Source organism: Tubulanus polymorphus, chromosome 12, assembly GCF_964204645.1.
Source record: "Tubulanus polymorphus chromosome 12, tnTubPoly1.2, whole genome shotgun sequence".
Classification (NCBI taxonomy): Eukaryota; Metazoa; Nemertea; class Palaeonemertea; order Tubulaniformes; family Tubulanidae; genus Tubulanus; species Tubulanus polymorphus.
The window spans coordinates 7,381,323-7,395,875 of NC_134036.1; positions in this window are offsets into that span (position 1 = coordinate 7,381,323).

A 14,553-nucleotide genomic window follows, 5' to 3' on the forward strand; every position below is an offset into this window, starting at 1 on the left:
ATTACTCATTGTATAACAACTCTCACAATTAAGCCTCGGACTCTTAAACGAATTATGAGTGCATGCTTTAGTATAGGCTCTGATATAGAGCATATTGTCTTGATTTAGAACATGTATGCATAAACTCTAGGCTGCAAAGAAATACGTTTTCAGCGGCTCTAATCGAGTTAAATCTTTCGTGATAGATTAACACAGAGAGGCGGCACACAATCGCTGCTTATTGACATTAGGCACAAGCCACTGTTATGTTCATTAGTAAAACTAATATAGAATGAATAAGTGAGGAGGGAAAATGTATAAATTAAATTTATAAATGAATTTATAAGAATTTAGCATGCATCGGAGTGCACTTAAATTGGATTATTACAAAATAACTCACTTCAAAATTTATGATATTGTTTCATTGATATTTATTACTTTAAAGCAATTCACTTTAAGAACTTTGGTCAACAATAAGTCTGACCTGCAAATCAAATCATCGGGAGACCAAATACTGTTTCAAAAAATTATATTGCTAATACATTCCTAATCTTAACCTTTCGCCATAAACCTACTGGATTTAGGGCCTGGGGCATTTTAGATGGTTGTAGGTAAAAATCCCCTAGGTAAAATCCTCACTTGGCGATTTTTCAAGAACATTTGAAAGCACGATATTTATTCAAACATATTCATCCACAATACAACTGCAATATATTTAACTGTGCATTGATCTCTTTTGTTGAAATAAATCTTTAAATAAATTCATAGAATAAATGAAATTAATGAACTTTTTATTCATACTATCTTTTCATAATTTTATTCATACTATCTTTTAATTCGAACTAAATAACTCTTGTTAACTTGTGGTATAGTATGCTTATGATATGGATTCGATTTACGTATCAATATTTTCATGTTGACGGGGGCCTGATGATGGCTAATAGCATTAGCCGAAACATTGCTCGTAGAAGATTTTTTGCTGAATTCATTGTGGGATTTGCCTCGTTATTCACCATACACGGATATTGTGTATTTACTTCTCATTTTCATGTTGGTTTTGAACAACTTAAATTTTGCGATTCTAATACCTTATTAACTTTAGATGACAGTAATACCTTCAATTTACATGTAAAATATGATCACTGCTGAAAGTGTAATAAGGAATATATATTTACTCCAGTGACAATATTTTGATTCTAAGATTTAATTCAATCATCTAGTCCGAGTATGTATGGTAAAACTTCTGGCTAACCAAGAGCTAACCGAATACCGACAATAGAAGGTGGTCGCTTAAAAGTTAGTTAATTTACGCAACAGGAATCTATCTTGATTTCAAGGGCACTTCAATTAATCGTTTCAATAGTGACCACTGTAAATTAGCCAGTAGTTTAAATGACCGAATTCAATCAACCGATTCGTATCCTAAGAATGAGAATTGTATCTAACCACAGTAGTTATTCCTCATCAAACGTTCGGTCATCATATTATACATCTATACATCATTACTATCATCTTTAGTTAACAGAAGTGCAATTAAATCTAGAATCTATGAGTTGAGTTTTTTTAGACATAATAAATTGTAACAAATAAAATGTAATAATAACAAAACTTCTTTACAGAGTTCAAAATATAAACCAACAATCTCATCTCAAGCATGTACTAGCGATGACGCTATGGGATAAAACCAAGTCTCGATTCATTGCCTAAAACGTGGGTACATTCATTCAAATCAGGACTAAAATACGCTTATATGAATATCTTGCATGATATCATTTTACATTACGGGTGTCTCATAGGCCTGGTTTTACTTGTACATTGTCATCAATTGATTAAACATCCCAAGTAACTTCTTTATTTACTTATGGCTTAATCACTGGTATTCAATAGCTAGTCGGCTATAGAAAGACTAACCCGATAAAATTCCATTAACCGTTAGTCCAGAGTCGAACACTGTTCGCGCGTTAATTCGCAACGATTTTAAAGAAAGAAAATGATTGCATGAAATCTACTTTTCGTATCAATCGGCGTCCAATCTCTTAAACCATCCTAAACACAGTAGTGTAGTAGTTTGTGTCTATTTGCTTTTGCTGATGTCATTTAACATAACAATGGAAATGTATTCGTTTATTTGGAAATTATATGAAGAAATGGAGTAATCATGTGACAAATCAAATTATTACTGCAAGGCAAAACATAGCGCACTTCAGATATATGATATGGTCTTAAAGACTTTTCATATATTAACAGTCCAGTTTAACGTCTATTGATATGAATAGTCCAGTTTTGATATGACTGTGCCAACAGTTGGAATAAAACCTATGAAATCTAGGGGCATTTATCTCATGAAATTTAGATTTGAGATAATTGTATTGTATTGTATGAGGATTAAACATTTCAATGGCTGGTGATTATTTGTGATAAAGTAATCAGTGAGATGGACTGTTGATGTAGCCTTGATTGAGGCACTCGGGTCAGATAATATTTTTAGATAAAAAAGTGCATTTGTTAAAGCAGAACACATGATTTTAAACTAAATATAAGTAGCTAAACCGTTAATTTTCATTCCTAATTTTCATCACTCCCGATTATCAAAAATAATTCAACAGTTTGATTAACGGATAGTTGCAGTTAACAACATTTCTATCTGATAGAGAAGGTATAGAGGTATACAGAGGAACAAGAAAAGAACATCCAACTAGACACTGGAAAATCTTTATTCGGGTTTTTTACCGGGAGCCTTTACCTTGGGGTATATTTAACTAGGGGATTTTTACTGAAAGGGACCTTTACGGGGCGAGTTTTTACCCGATCACATCGATTATTGAATGACATGTTCGATAAAATCATGACAAAAACTGGTATCACTGGTTCAATTTGCTAATTTTCGCTATTCGGGTGGTTCTGTAGATTATTGGCTATACCGTTGGTAACTGACTAGCTATTTGTATCACTGATCGGACTGTGAAAATATAGCTTTGACAAAACCACAACGAGAAATGAATCACATGCAATATTTTACTCGAAAACGAGCTTAACCATGGAATCAGTAACGTATTTTCACAGTCCATGGCTGAAATGACGCTGTTGAAAAAATCAATGAGAAATACTGCCTCCGATTTTTATGACGAAAATATAGGAATAAATTCCGAACAGAATCAAATCAGGTTGTTCTTATTGGTATTGTGTATACATTTCATTTATTAGATATTTCAAGTAATTCGTGTAATTAGGATCCAATAATGGGTTTTTCTTTCGGTTTTACGTAATTTACAACTTACCAAATATGGACTACATGGTTTGACATTAAAACCATTGAGCATTATGGTATCAAGTTCAACCAAAATTGATAACGATCGGCCTTTCATAGAATCTCCCTGAAGGTCACAATTTTAGTAAATTGACCTTGGGAGGTTTAAACCTCCCGAATCCAATTAGCAAAATATCGGTCCTCTATGTCGGCGACAATAAAAGTACCATGCGCGTAACTTTCTATTGTGCGCCTGCCGCGTTTTGGGCACGAGTAGCTCACGTAATCTTAATTGAAAGTTGAGATCACAGGCAGATATTGAGGTCTATGGCCCACACATAACATCATAAATTGGTCAGGAAATAAAGTGTTTTGTGGTATAGATGACACGTTTGTACGATTTTACACTGTAAATTTATCATTTTTTAGGACTTAAGGACCAAATATCGGCAATATTTTTGATACAAACTGAGAAAGTATCAAAACATTTGAGAACGCGTTCTAAGTGCTGACCGGGCCTTGATCAGCGTTACGACCCGGTGCAGTGAGGGAGGGAGGGAGGGAGGCAGTAGGTCGGTTGTCCGTCCGTTCGTCAGTGTGCCGGCGGTGGTTGTTCGAAAAACGACTAAGTGCTGACCGGGCCATGAACAGCGTTACGACCCGGCACCGGTCAGGAAGGGAGGGAGGGTGGCAGTAGGTCGGTCGTCCGTTCGTTCGTCAGTGTGCCGGCGGTGGTAGTTCGAAAAACGACTAAGTGCTGACCGGGCCTTGATCAGCGTTACGACCCGGTGCAGTGAGGGAGGGAGGGAGGCAGTAGGTCGGTCGTCCGTCCGTTTGTCAGTGTGCCGGCGGTGGTTGTTCGAAAAACGACTAAGTGCTGACCGGGTCATAATCAGCGTTACGACCCGGTGCAGTGAGGGAGGGAGGGAGGGAGGCAGTAGGTCGGTCGTCCGTCCGTTTGTCAGTGTGCCGGCGGTGGTTGTTCGAAAAACGACTAAGTGCTGACCGGGTCATAATCAGCGTTACGACCCGGTGCAGTGAGGGAGGGAGGGAGGGAGGCAGTAGGTCGGTCGTCCGTCCGTTCGTCAGTGTGCCGGCGGTGGTTGTTCGAAAAACGACTAAGTGCTGACCGGGCCTTGATCAGCGTTACGACCCGGTGCAGTGAGGGAGGGAGGGAGGCACTAGGACAGTCGTCCGCCCGTTAGTCAGTGTGTCGGCGGTTGTTGTTCGAAAAACGACTAAGTGCTGACCGGGCCGTGAACAGCGTTACGACCCGGCACCGGTCAGGAAGGGAGGGAGGGTGGCAGTAGGTCGGTCGTCCGTTCGTTCGTCAGTGTGCCGGCGGTGGTAGTTCGAAAAACGACTAAGTGCTGACCGGGCATTGATCAGCGTTACGACCCGGTGCAGTGAGGGAGGGAGGGAGGCAGTAGGTCGGTCGTCCGTCCGTTCGTCAGTGTGCCGGCGGTGGTTGTTCGAAAAACGACTAAGTGCTGACCGGGTCATAATCAGCGTTACGACCCGGTGCAGTGAGGGAGGGAGGGAGGCAGTAGGTCGGTCGTCCATCCGTTCGTCAGTGTGCCGGCGGTTGTTGTTCGAAAAACGACTAAGTACTGACCGGGCCTTGAACAGCGTTACGACCCGGTGCAGTGAGGGAGGGAGGGAGGCAGTAGGTCGGTCGTCCGTCCGTTCGTCAGTGTGCCGGCGGTGGTTGTTCGAAAAACGACTAAGTGCTGACCGGGCCATGATCAGCGTTACGACCCGGTGCAGTGAGGGAGGGAGGGAGGCATTAGGTCGGTCGTCCATCCGTTCGTCAGTGTGCCGGCGGTGGTTGTTCGAAAAACGACTAAGTGCTGACCGGGCCATGATCAGCGTTACGACCCGGTGCAGTGAGGGAGGGAGGGAGGCACTAGGACAGTCGTCCGCCCGTTAGTCAGTGTGTCGGCGGTTGTTGTACGAAAAACGACTAAGTACTGACCGGGCCATGAACAGCGTTACGACCCGGCACCAGTCAGGAAGGGAGGGAGGGTGGCAGTAGGTCGGTCGTCCGTTCGTTCGTCAGTGTGCCGGCGGTGGTTGTTCGAAAAACGACTAAGTGCTGACCGGGCCTTGATCAGCGTTACGACCCGGTGCAGTGAGGGAGGGAGGGAGGGAGGCAGTAGGTCCGTCGTCCGCCCGTTAGTCAGTGTGTCGGCGGTTGCTGTTCGAAAAACGACTAAGTGCTGACCGGGCCATGAACAGCGTTACGACCCGGCACCGGTCAGGAAGGGAGGGAGGGTGGCAGTAGGTCGGTCGTCCGTTCGTTCGTCAGTGTGCCGGCGGTGGTAGTTCGAAAAACGACTAAGTGCTGACCGGGCCTTGATCAGCGTTACGACCCGGTGCAGTGAGGGAGGGAGGGAGGCAGTAGGTCGGTCGTCCGTCCGTTTGTCAGTGTGCCGGCGGTGGTTGTTCGAAAAACGACTAAGTGCTGACCGGGCCTTGATCAGCGTTACGACCCGGTGCAGTGAGGGAGGGAGGGAGGCAGTAGGTCGGTCGTCCATCCGTTCGTCAGTGTGCCGGCGGTGGTTGTTCGAAAAACGACTAAGTGCTGACCGGGCCATGATCAGCGTTACGACCCGGTGCAGTGAGGGAGGGAGGCACTAGGACAGTCGTCCGCCCGTTAGTCAGTGTGTCGGCGGTTGTTGTTCGAAAAACGACTAAGTGCTGACCGGGCCATGAACAGCGTTACGACCCGGCACCGGTCAGGAAGGGAGGGAGGGTGGCAGTAGGTCGGTCGTCCGTTCGTTCGTCAGTGTGCCGGCGGTGGTTGTTCGAAAAACGACTAAGTGCTGACCGGGCCTTGATCAGCGTTACGACCCGGCACCGGTCAGGGAGGGAGGGAGGGAGGCAGTAGGTCGGTCGTCCGTCCGTTCGTCATTGTGCCGGCGGTGGTAGTTCGAAAAACGACTAAGTGCTGACCGGGCCTTGATCAGCGTTACGACCCGGAGCATTGAGGGAGGGAGGGAGGCAGTAGGTCGGTCGTCCGTCCGTTCGTCATTGTGCCGGCGGTGGTAGTTCGAAAAACGACTAAGTGCTGACCGGGCCTAGATCAGCGTTACGACCCGGTGCAGTGAGGGAGGGAGGGAGGCAGTAGGTCGGTCGTCCGTCCGGTCGTCAGTGTGCCGGCGGTGGTTGTTCGAAAAACGACAAAGTGCTGACCGGGCCATGATCAGCGTTACGACCCGGTGCAGTGAGGGAGGGAGGGAGGCACTAGGACAGTCGTCCGCCCGTTAGTCAGTGTGTCGGCGGTTGTTGTTCGAAAAACGACTAAGTGCTGACCGGGCCTTGATCAGCGTTACGACCCGGAGCATTGAGGGAGGGAGGGAGGCAGTAGGTCGGTCGTCCATCCGTTCGTCAGTGTGCCGGCGGTGGTTGTTCGAAAAACGACTAAGTGCTGACCGGGTCATGATCAGCGTTACGACCCGGTGCAGTGAGGGAGGGAGGGAGGGACGCAGTAGGTCGGTCGTCCATCCGTTCGTCAGTGTATCGGCGGTTGTTGTTCGAAAAACGACTAAGTGCTGACCGGGCCTTGATCAGCGTTACGACCCGGAGCAGTGAGGGAGGGAGGGAGGTAGGAGGTCGGTCGTCCGTCCGTTCGCCAGTGTGCCGGCGGTGGTTGTTCGAAAAACGACTAAGTGCTGACCGGGCCATGAACAGCGTTACGACCCGGCACCGGTCAGGAAGGGAGGGAGGATGGCAGTAGGTCAGTCGTCCGTTCGTTCGTCAGTGTGCCGGCGGTGGTTGTTCGAAAAACGACTAAGTGCTGACCGGGCCTTGATCAGCGTTATGACCCGGAGCATTGAGGGAGGGAGGGAGGCAGTAGGTCGGTCGTCCGTCCGTTTGTCAGTGTGCCGGCAGCGATGGTTGTTCGAAAAATGACTAAGGGCTGACCGGGCCTTGATCAGCGTTACGACCCGGAGCATTGAGGGAGGGAGGGAGGCAGTAGGTCGGTCGTCCATCCGTTCGTCAGTGTGCCGGCGGTGGTAGTTCGAAAAACGACTAAGTGCTGACCGGGCCTTGATCAGCGTTACGACCCGGTGCAGTGAGGGAGGGAGGGAGGCAGTAGGTCGGTCGTCCGTCCGTTCGCCAGTGTGCCGGCGGTGGTTGTTCGAAAAACGACTAAGTGCTGACCGGGCCTTGATCAGCGTTACGACCCGGTGCAGTGAGGGAGGGAGGGAGGCAGTAGCTCGGTCGTCCGTCCGTTCGCCAGTGTGCAGCTGGTGGTTGTTCGAAAAACGACTAAGTGCTGACCGGGCCTTGATCAGCGTTACGACCCGGTGCAGTTAGGGAGGGAGGGAGGCACTAGGACAGTCGTCCGCCCGTTAGTCAGTGTGTCGGCGGTTGTTGTTCGAAAAACGACTAAGTGCTGACCGGGCCGTGAACAGCGTTACGACCCGGAGCAGTGAGGGAGGGAGGGTGGCAGTAGGACAGTCGTCCGCCCGTTAGTCAGTGTGTCGGCGGTTGTTGTTCGAAAAACGACTAAGTGCTGACCGGGCCTTGATCAGCGTTACGACCCGGAGCATTGAGGGAGGGAGGAAGGCAGTAGGTCGGTCGTCCATCCGTTCGTCAGTGTGCCGGCGGTGGTAGTTCGAAAAACGACTAAGTGCTGACCGGGCCTTGATCAGCGTTACGACCCGGTGCAGTGAGGGAGGGAGGGAGGGAGGGAGGCAGTAGGTCGGTCGTCCGTCCGTTCGTCAGTGTGCCGGCGGTGGTTGTTCGAAAAACGACTAAGTGCTGACCGGGCCTTGATCAGCCTTACGACCCGGTGCAGTTAGGGAGGGAGGGAGGGAGGCAGTAGGTCCGTCGTCCGCCCGTTAGTCAGTGTGTCGGCGGTTGTTGTTCGAAAAACGACTAAGTGCTGACCGGGCCGTGAACAGCGTTACGACCCGGCACCGGTCAGGAAGGGAGGGAGGGTGGCAGTAGGTCGGTCGTCCGTTCGTTCGTCAGTGTGCCGGCGGTGGTAGTTCGAAAAACGACTAAGTGCTGACCGGGCCTTGATCAGCGTTACGAACCGGTGCAGTGAGGGAGGGAGGGAGGCAGTAGGTCGGTCGTCCGTCCGTTCGCCAGTGTGCCGCTGGTGGTTGTTCGAAAAACGACTAAGTGCTGACCGGGCCTTGATCAGCGTTACGACCCGGTGCAGTTAGGGAGGGAGGGAGGCACTAGGACAGTCGTCCGCCCGTTAGTCAGTGTGTCGGCGGTTGTTGTTCGAAAAACGACTAAGTGCTGACCGGGCCTTGATCAGCGTTACGACCCGGAGCATTGAGGGAGGGAGGGAGGCAGTAGGTCGGTCGTCCATCCGTTCGTCAGTGTGCCGGCGGTGGTAGTTCGAAAAACGACTAAGTGCTGACCGGGCCTTGATCAGCGTTACGACCCGGTGCAGTGAGGGAGGGAGGGAGGGAGGTAGTAGGTCGGTCGTCCGTCCGTTCGTCAGTGTGCCGGCGGTGGTTGTTCGAAAAACGAATAAGTGCTGACCGGGTCATGATCAGCGTTACGACCCGGTGCAGTGAGGGAGGGAGGGAGGGACGCAGTAGGTCGGTCGTCCATCCGTTCGTCAGTGTATCGGCGGTTGTTGTTCGAAAAACGACTAAGTGCTGACCGGGCCTTGATCAGCGTTACGACCCGGAGCAGTGAGGGAGGGAGGGAGGCAGTAGGTCGGTCGTCCGTCCGTTCGCCAGTGTGCCGGCGGTGGTTGTTCGAAAAACGAATAAGTGCTGACCGGGTCATGATCAGCGTTACGACCCGGTGCAGTGAGGGAGGGAGGGAGGGACGCAGTAGGTCGGTCGTCCATCCGTTCGTCAGTGTATCGGCGGTTGTTGTTCGAAAAACGACTAAGTGCTGACCGGGCCTTGATCAGCGTTACGACCCGGAGCAGTGAGGGAGGGAGGGAGGTAGTAGGTCGGTCGTCCGTCCGTTCGCCAGTGTGCCGGCGGTGGTTGTTCGAAAAACGACTAAGTGCTGACCGGGCCATGAACAGCGTTACGACCCGGCACCGGTCAGGAAGGGAGGGAGGATGGCAGTAGGTCAGTCGTCCGTTCGTTCGTCAGTGTGCCGGCGGTGGTTGTTCGAAAAACGACTAAGTGCTGACCGGGCCTTGATCAGCGTTATGACCCGGAGCATTGAGGGAGGGAGGGAGGCAGTAGGTCGGTCGTCCGTCCGTTTGTCAGTGTGCCGGCAGCGATGGTTGTTCGAAAAATGACTAAGGGCTGACCGGGCCTTGATCAGCGTTACGACCCGGAGCATTGAGGGAGGGAGGGAGGCAGTAGGTCGGTCGTCCATCCGTTCGTCAGTGTGCCGGCGGTGGTAGTTCGAAAAACGACTAAGTGCTGACCGGGCCTTGATCAGCGTTACGACCCGGTGCAGTGAGGGAGGGAGGGAGGCAGTAGGTCGGTCGTCCGTCCGTTCGCCAGTGTGCCGGCGGTGGTTGTTCGAAAAACGACTAAGTGCTGACCGGGCCTTGATCAGCGTTACGACCCGGAGCAGTGAGGGAGGGAGGGAGGCAGTAGGTCGGTCGTCCGTCCTTTCGCCAGAGTGCCGCTGGTGGTTGTTCGAAAAACGACTAAGTGCTGACCGGGCCTTGATCAGCGTTACGACCCGGTGCAGTGAGGGAGGGAGGGAGGCAGTAGGTCGGTCGTCCGTCCAGTCGTCAGTGTGCCGGCGATGGTTGTTCGAAAAACGACTAAGTGCTGACCGGGCCATGCACAGCGTTACGACCCGGCACCGGTCAGGAAGGGAGGGAGGGTGGCAGTAGGTCGGTCGTCCGTTCGTTGGTCAGTGTGCCGGCGGTGGTAGTTCGAAAAACGACTAAGTGCTGACCGGGCCTTGATCAGCGTTACGACCCGGAGCAGTGTGGGAGGGAGGGGGACAGTAGGTCGGTCGTCCGTCCGTTCGTCAGTTTGCCGGCAGAGTTGGTTGTTCGAAAAACGACTAAGTGCTGACCGGGCCTTGATCAGCGTTACGACCCGGTGTTGTGACGGAGGGAGGGAGGCAGTAGGTCGGTCGTCCGTCCTTTCGCCAGAGTGCCGCTGGTGGTTGTTCGAAAAACGACTAAGTGCTGACCGGGCCTTGATCAGCGTTACGACCCGGTGCAGTGAGGGAGGGAGGGAGGCAGTAGGTCGGTCGTCCGTCCAGTCGTCAGTGTGCCGGCGGTGGTTGTTCGAAAAACGACTAAGTGCTGACCGGGCCATGCACAGCGTTACGACCCGGCACCGGTCAGGAAGGGAGGGAGGGTGGCAGTAGGTCGGTCGTCCGTTCGTTGGTCAGTGTGCCGGCGGTGGTAGTTCGAAAAACGACTAAGTGCTGACCGGGCCTTGGTCAGCGTTACGACCCGGAGCAGTGTGGGAGGGAGGGGGACAGTAGGTCGGTCGTCCGTCCGTTCGTCAGTGTGCCGGCAGAGTTGGTTGTTCGAAAAACGACTAAGTGCTGACCGGGCCTTGATCAGCGTTACGACCCGGTGTTGTGAGGGAGGGAGGGAGGCAGTAGGTCGGTCGTCCATCCGTTCGTCAGTGTGCCGGCGGTGGTTGTTCGAAAAACGACTAAGTGCTGACCGGGCCTTGATCAGCGTTACGACCCGGCACCGGTCAGGAAGGGAGGGAGGGTGGCAGTAGGTCGGTCGTCCATCCGTTCGTCAGTGTGCCGGCGGTGGTTGTTCGAAAAACGACTAAGTGCTGACCGGGCCTTGATCAGCGTTACGACCCGGAGCATTGAGGGAGGGAGGGAGGCAGTAGGTCGGTCGTCCGTCCGTTCGTCAGTGTGCCGGCGGTGGTTGTTCGAAAAACGACTAAGTGCTGACCGGGCCTTGATCAGCGTTACGACCCGGAGCAGTGAGGGAGGGAGGGAGGCAGTAGGTCGGTCGTCCGTCCGTTCGCCAGTGTGCCGGCGGTGGTTGTTCGAAAAACGACTAAGTGCTGACCGGGCCTTGATCTGCGTTACGACCCGGAGCATTGAGGGAGGGAGGCAGTAGGTCGGTCGTCCGTCCGTTTGTCAGTGTGCCGGCAGTGATGGTTGTTCGAAAAACGACTAAGGGTTGACCGGGCCTTAATCAGCGTTACGACCCGGCGCTGGTCAGGGAGGGAGGGAGGGAGGCAGTAGGTCGGTCGTCCATCCGTTCGTCAGTGTGCCGGCGGTGGTAGTTCGAAAAACGACTAAGTGCTGACCGGGCCTTGATCAGCGTTACGACCCGGTGCAGTGAGGGAGGGAGGGAGGCAGTAGGTCGGTCGTCCATCCGTTCGTCAGTGTGCCGGCGGTGGTTGTTCGAAAAACGACTAAGTGCTGACCGGGCCATGATCAGCGTTACGACCCGGTGCAGTGAGGGAGGGAGGGAGGCAGTAGGACAGTCGTCCGCCCGTTAGTCAGTGTGTCGGCGGTTGTTGTTCGAAAAACGACTAAGTGCTGACCGGGCCTTGATCAGCGTTACGACCCGGAGCATTGAGGGAGGGAGGGAGGCAGTAGGTCGGTCGTCCATCCGTTCGTCAGTGTGCCGGTGGTGGTAGTTCGAAAAACGACTAAGTGCTGACCGGGCCTTGATCAGCGTTACGACCCGGAGCATTGAGGGAGGGAGGGAGGCAGTAGGTCGGTCGTCCATCCGTTCGTCAGTGTGCCGGCGGTGGTAGTTCGAAAAACGACTAAGTGCTGACCGGGCCTTGATCAGCCTTACGACCCGGTGCAGTTAGGGAGGGAGGGAGGGAGGCAGTAGGTCCGTCGTCCGCCCGTTAGTCAGTGTGTCGGCGGTTGTTGTTCGAAAAACGACTAAGTGCTGACCGGGCCATGAACAGCGTTACGACCCGGCACCGGTCAGGAAGGGAGGGAGGGTGGCAGTAGGTCGGTCGTCCGTTCGTTCGTCAGTGTGCCGGCGGTGGTAGTTCGAAAAACGACTAAGTGCTGACCGGGCCTTGATCAGCGTTACGACCCGGTGCAGTGAGGGAGGGAGGGAGGCACTAGGACAGTCGTCCGCCCGTTAGTCAGTGTGTCGGCGGTTGTTGTTCGAAAAACGACTAAGTGCTGACCGGGCCTTGATCAGCGTTACGACCCGGTGCAGTGAGGGAGGGAGGGAGGCACTAGGACAGTCGTCCGCCCGTTAGTCAGTGTGTCGGCGGTTGTTGTTCGAAAAACGACTAAGTGCTGACCGGGCCTTGATCAGCGTTACGACCCGGAGCAGTGAGGGAGGGAGGGAGGCAGTAGGTCGGTCGTCCGTCCGGTCGTCAGTGTGCCGGCGGTGGTTGTTCGAAAAACGACTAAGTGCTGACCGGGCCATGATCAGCGTTACGACCCGGTGCAGTGAGGGAGGGAGGGAGGCACTAGGACAGTCGTCCGCCCGTTAGTCAGTGTGTCGGCGGTTGTTGTTCGAAAAACGACTAAGGGCTGACCGGGCCTTAATCTGCGTTACGACCCGGCGCTGGTCAGGGAGGGAGGGAGGGAGGTAGTAGGTCGGTCGTCCATCCTTTGTCAGTGTGCCGGCGGTGGTAGTTCGAAAAACGACTAAGTGCTGACCGGGCCATGAACAGCGTTACGACCCGGCACCGGTCAGGAAGGGAGGGAGGGTGGCAGTAGGTCGGTCGTCCGTTCGTTCGTCAGTGTGCCGGCGGTGGTAGTTCGAAAAACGACTAAGTGCTGACCGGGCCTTGATCAGCGTTACGACCCGGTGCAGTGAGGGAGGGAGGGAGGGAGGCAGTAGGTCCGTCGTCCGCCCGTTAGTCAGTGTGTCGGCGGTTGCTGTTCGAAAAACGACTAAGTGCTGACCGGGCCTTGATCAGCGTTACGACCCGGCACCGGTATTGGAGGGAGGGAGGGAGGCAGTAGGTCGGTCGTCCGTCCGTTCGTCATTGTGCCGGCGGTGGTAGTTCGAAAAACGACTAAGTGCTGACCGGGCCTTGATCAGCGTTACGACCCGGAGCAGTGAGGGAGGGAGGGAGGCAGTAGGTCGGTCGTCTGTCCGTTCGTCAGTGTGCCGGCGGTGGTAGTTCGAAAAACGACTAAGTGCTGACCGGGCCTTGATCAGCGTTACGATCCGGTGCAGTGAGGGAGGGAGGGAGGGAGGCAGTAGGTCCGTCGTCCGCCCGTTAGTCAGTGTGTCGGTGGTTGTTGTTCGAAAAACGACTAAGTGCTGACCGGGCCTTGATCAGCGTTACGACCCGGTGCAGTGAAGGAGGGAGGCAGTCACTAGGACAGTCGTCCGCCCGTTAGTCAGTGTGTCGGCGGTTGTTGTTCGAAAAACGACTAAGTGCTGACCGGGCCATGAACAGCGTTACGACCCGGCACCGGTCAGGAAGGGAGGGAGGGTGGCAGTAGGTCGGTCGTCCGTTCGTTCGTCAGTGTGCCGGCGGTGGTAGTTCGAAAAACGACTAAGTGCTGACCGGGCCTTGATCAGCGTTACGACCCGGTGCAGTGAGGGAGGGAGGGAGGGAGGGAGGCAGTAGGTCGGTCGTCCGTCCGTTCGTCAGTGTGCCGGCGGTTGTTGTTCGAAAAACGACTAAGTGCTGACCGGGCCTTGATCAGCGTTACGACCCGGTGCAGTGAGGGAGGGAGGGAGGGAGCCAGTAGGTCGGTCGTCCGTCCGTTCGCCAGTGTGCCGCTGGTGGTTGTTCGAAAAACGACTAAGTGCTGAGCGGGCCTTGATCAGCGTTACGACCCGGTGCAGTGAGGGAGGGAGGGAGGGAGGCAGTAGGTCGGTCGTCCATCCGTTCGTCAGTGTGCCGGCGGTGGTAGTTCGAAAAACGACTAAGTGCTGACCGGGCCTTGATCAGCGTTACGACCCGGTGCAGTGAGGGAGGGAGGGAGGCAGTAGGTCGGTCGTCCGTCCGTTCGTCAGTGTGCCGGCGGTTGTTGTTCGAAAAACGACTAAGTGCTGACCGGGCCTTGATCAGCGTTACGACCCGGTGCAGTGAGGGAGGGAGGGAGGGAGGCAGTAGGTCGGTCGTCCGTCCGTTCGCCAGTGTGCCGCTGGTGGTTGTTCGAAAAACGACTAAGTGCTGACCGGGCCTTGATCAGCGTTACGACCCGGTGCAGTGAGGGAGGGAGGGAGGGAGGCAGTAGGTCGGTCGTCCATCCGTTCGTCAGTGTGCCGGCGGTGGTAGTTCGAAAAACGACTAAGTGCTGACCGGGCCTTGATCAGCGTTACGACCCGGTGCAGTGAGGGAGGGAGGGAGGCAGTAGCTCGGTCGTCCGTCCGTTCGCCAGTGTGCAGCTGGTGGTTGTTCGAAAAACGACTAAGTGCTGACCGGGCCTTGATCAGCGTTACGACCCGGAGCAGTGAGGGAGGGAGGGAGGCAGTAGGTCGGTCGTCCGTCCGTTCGCCA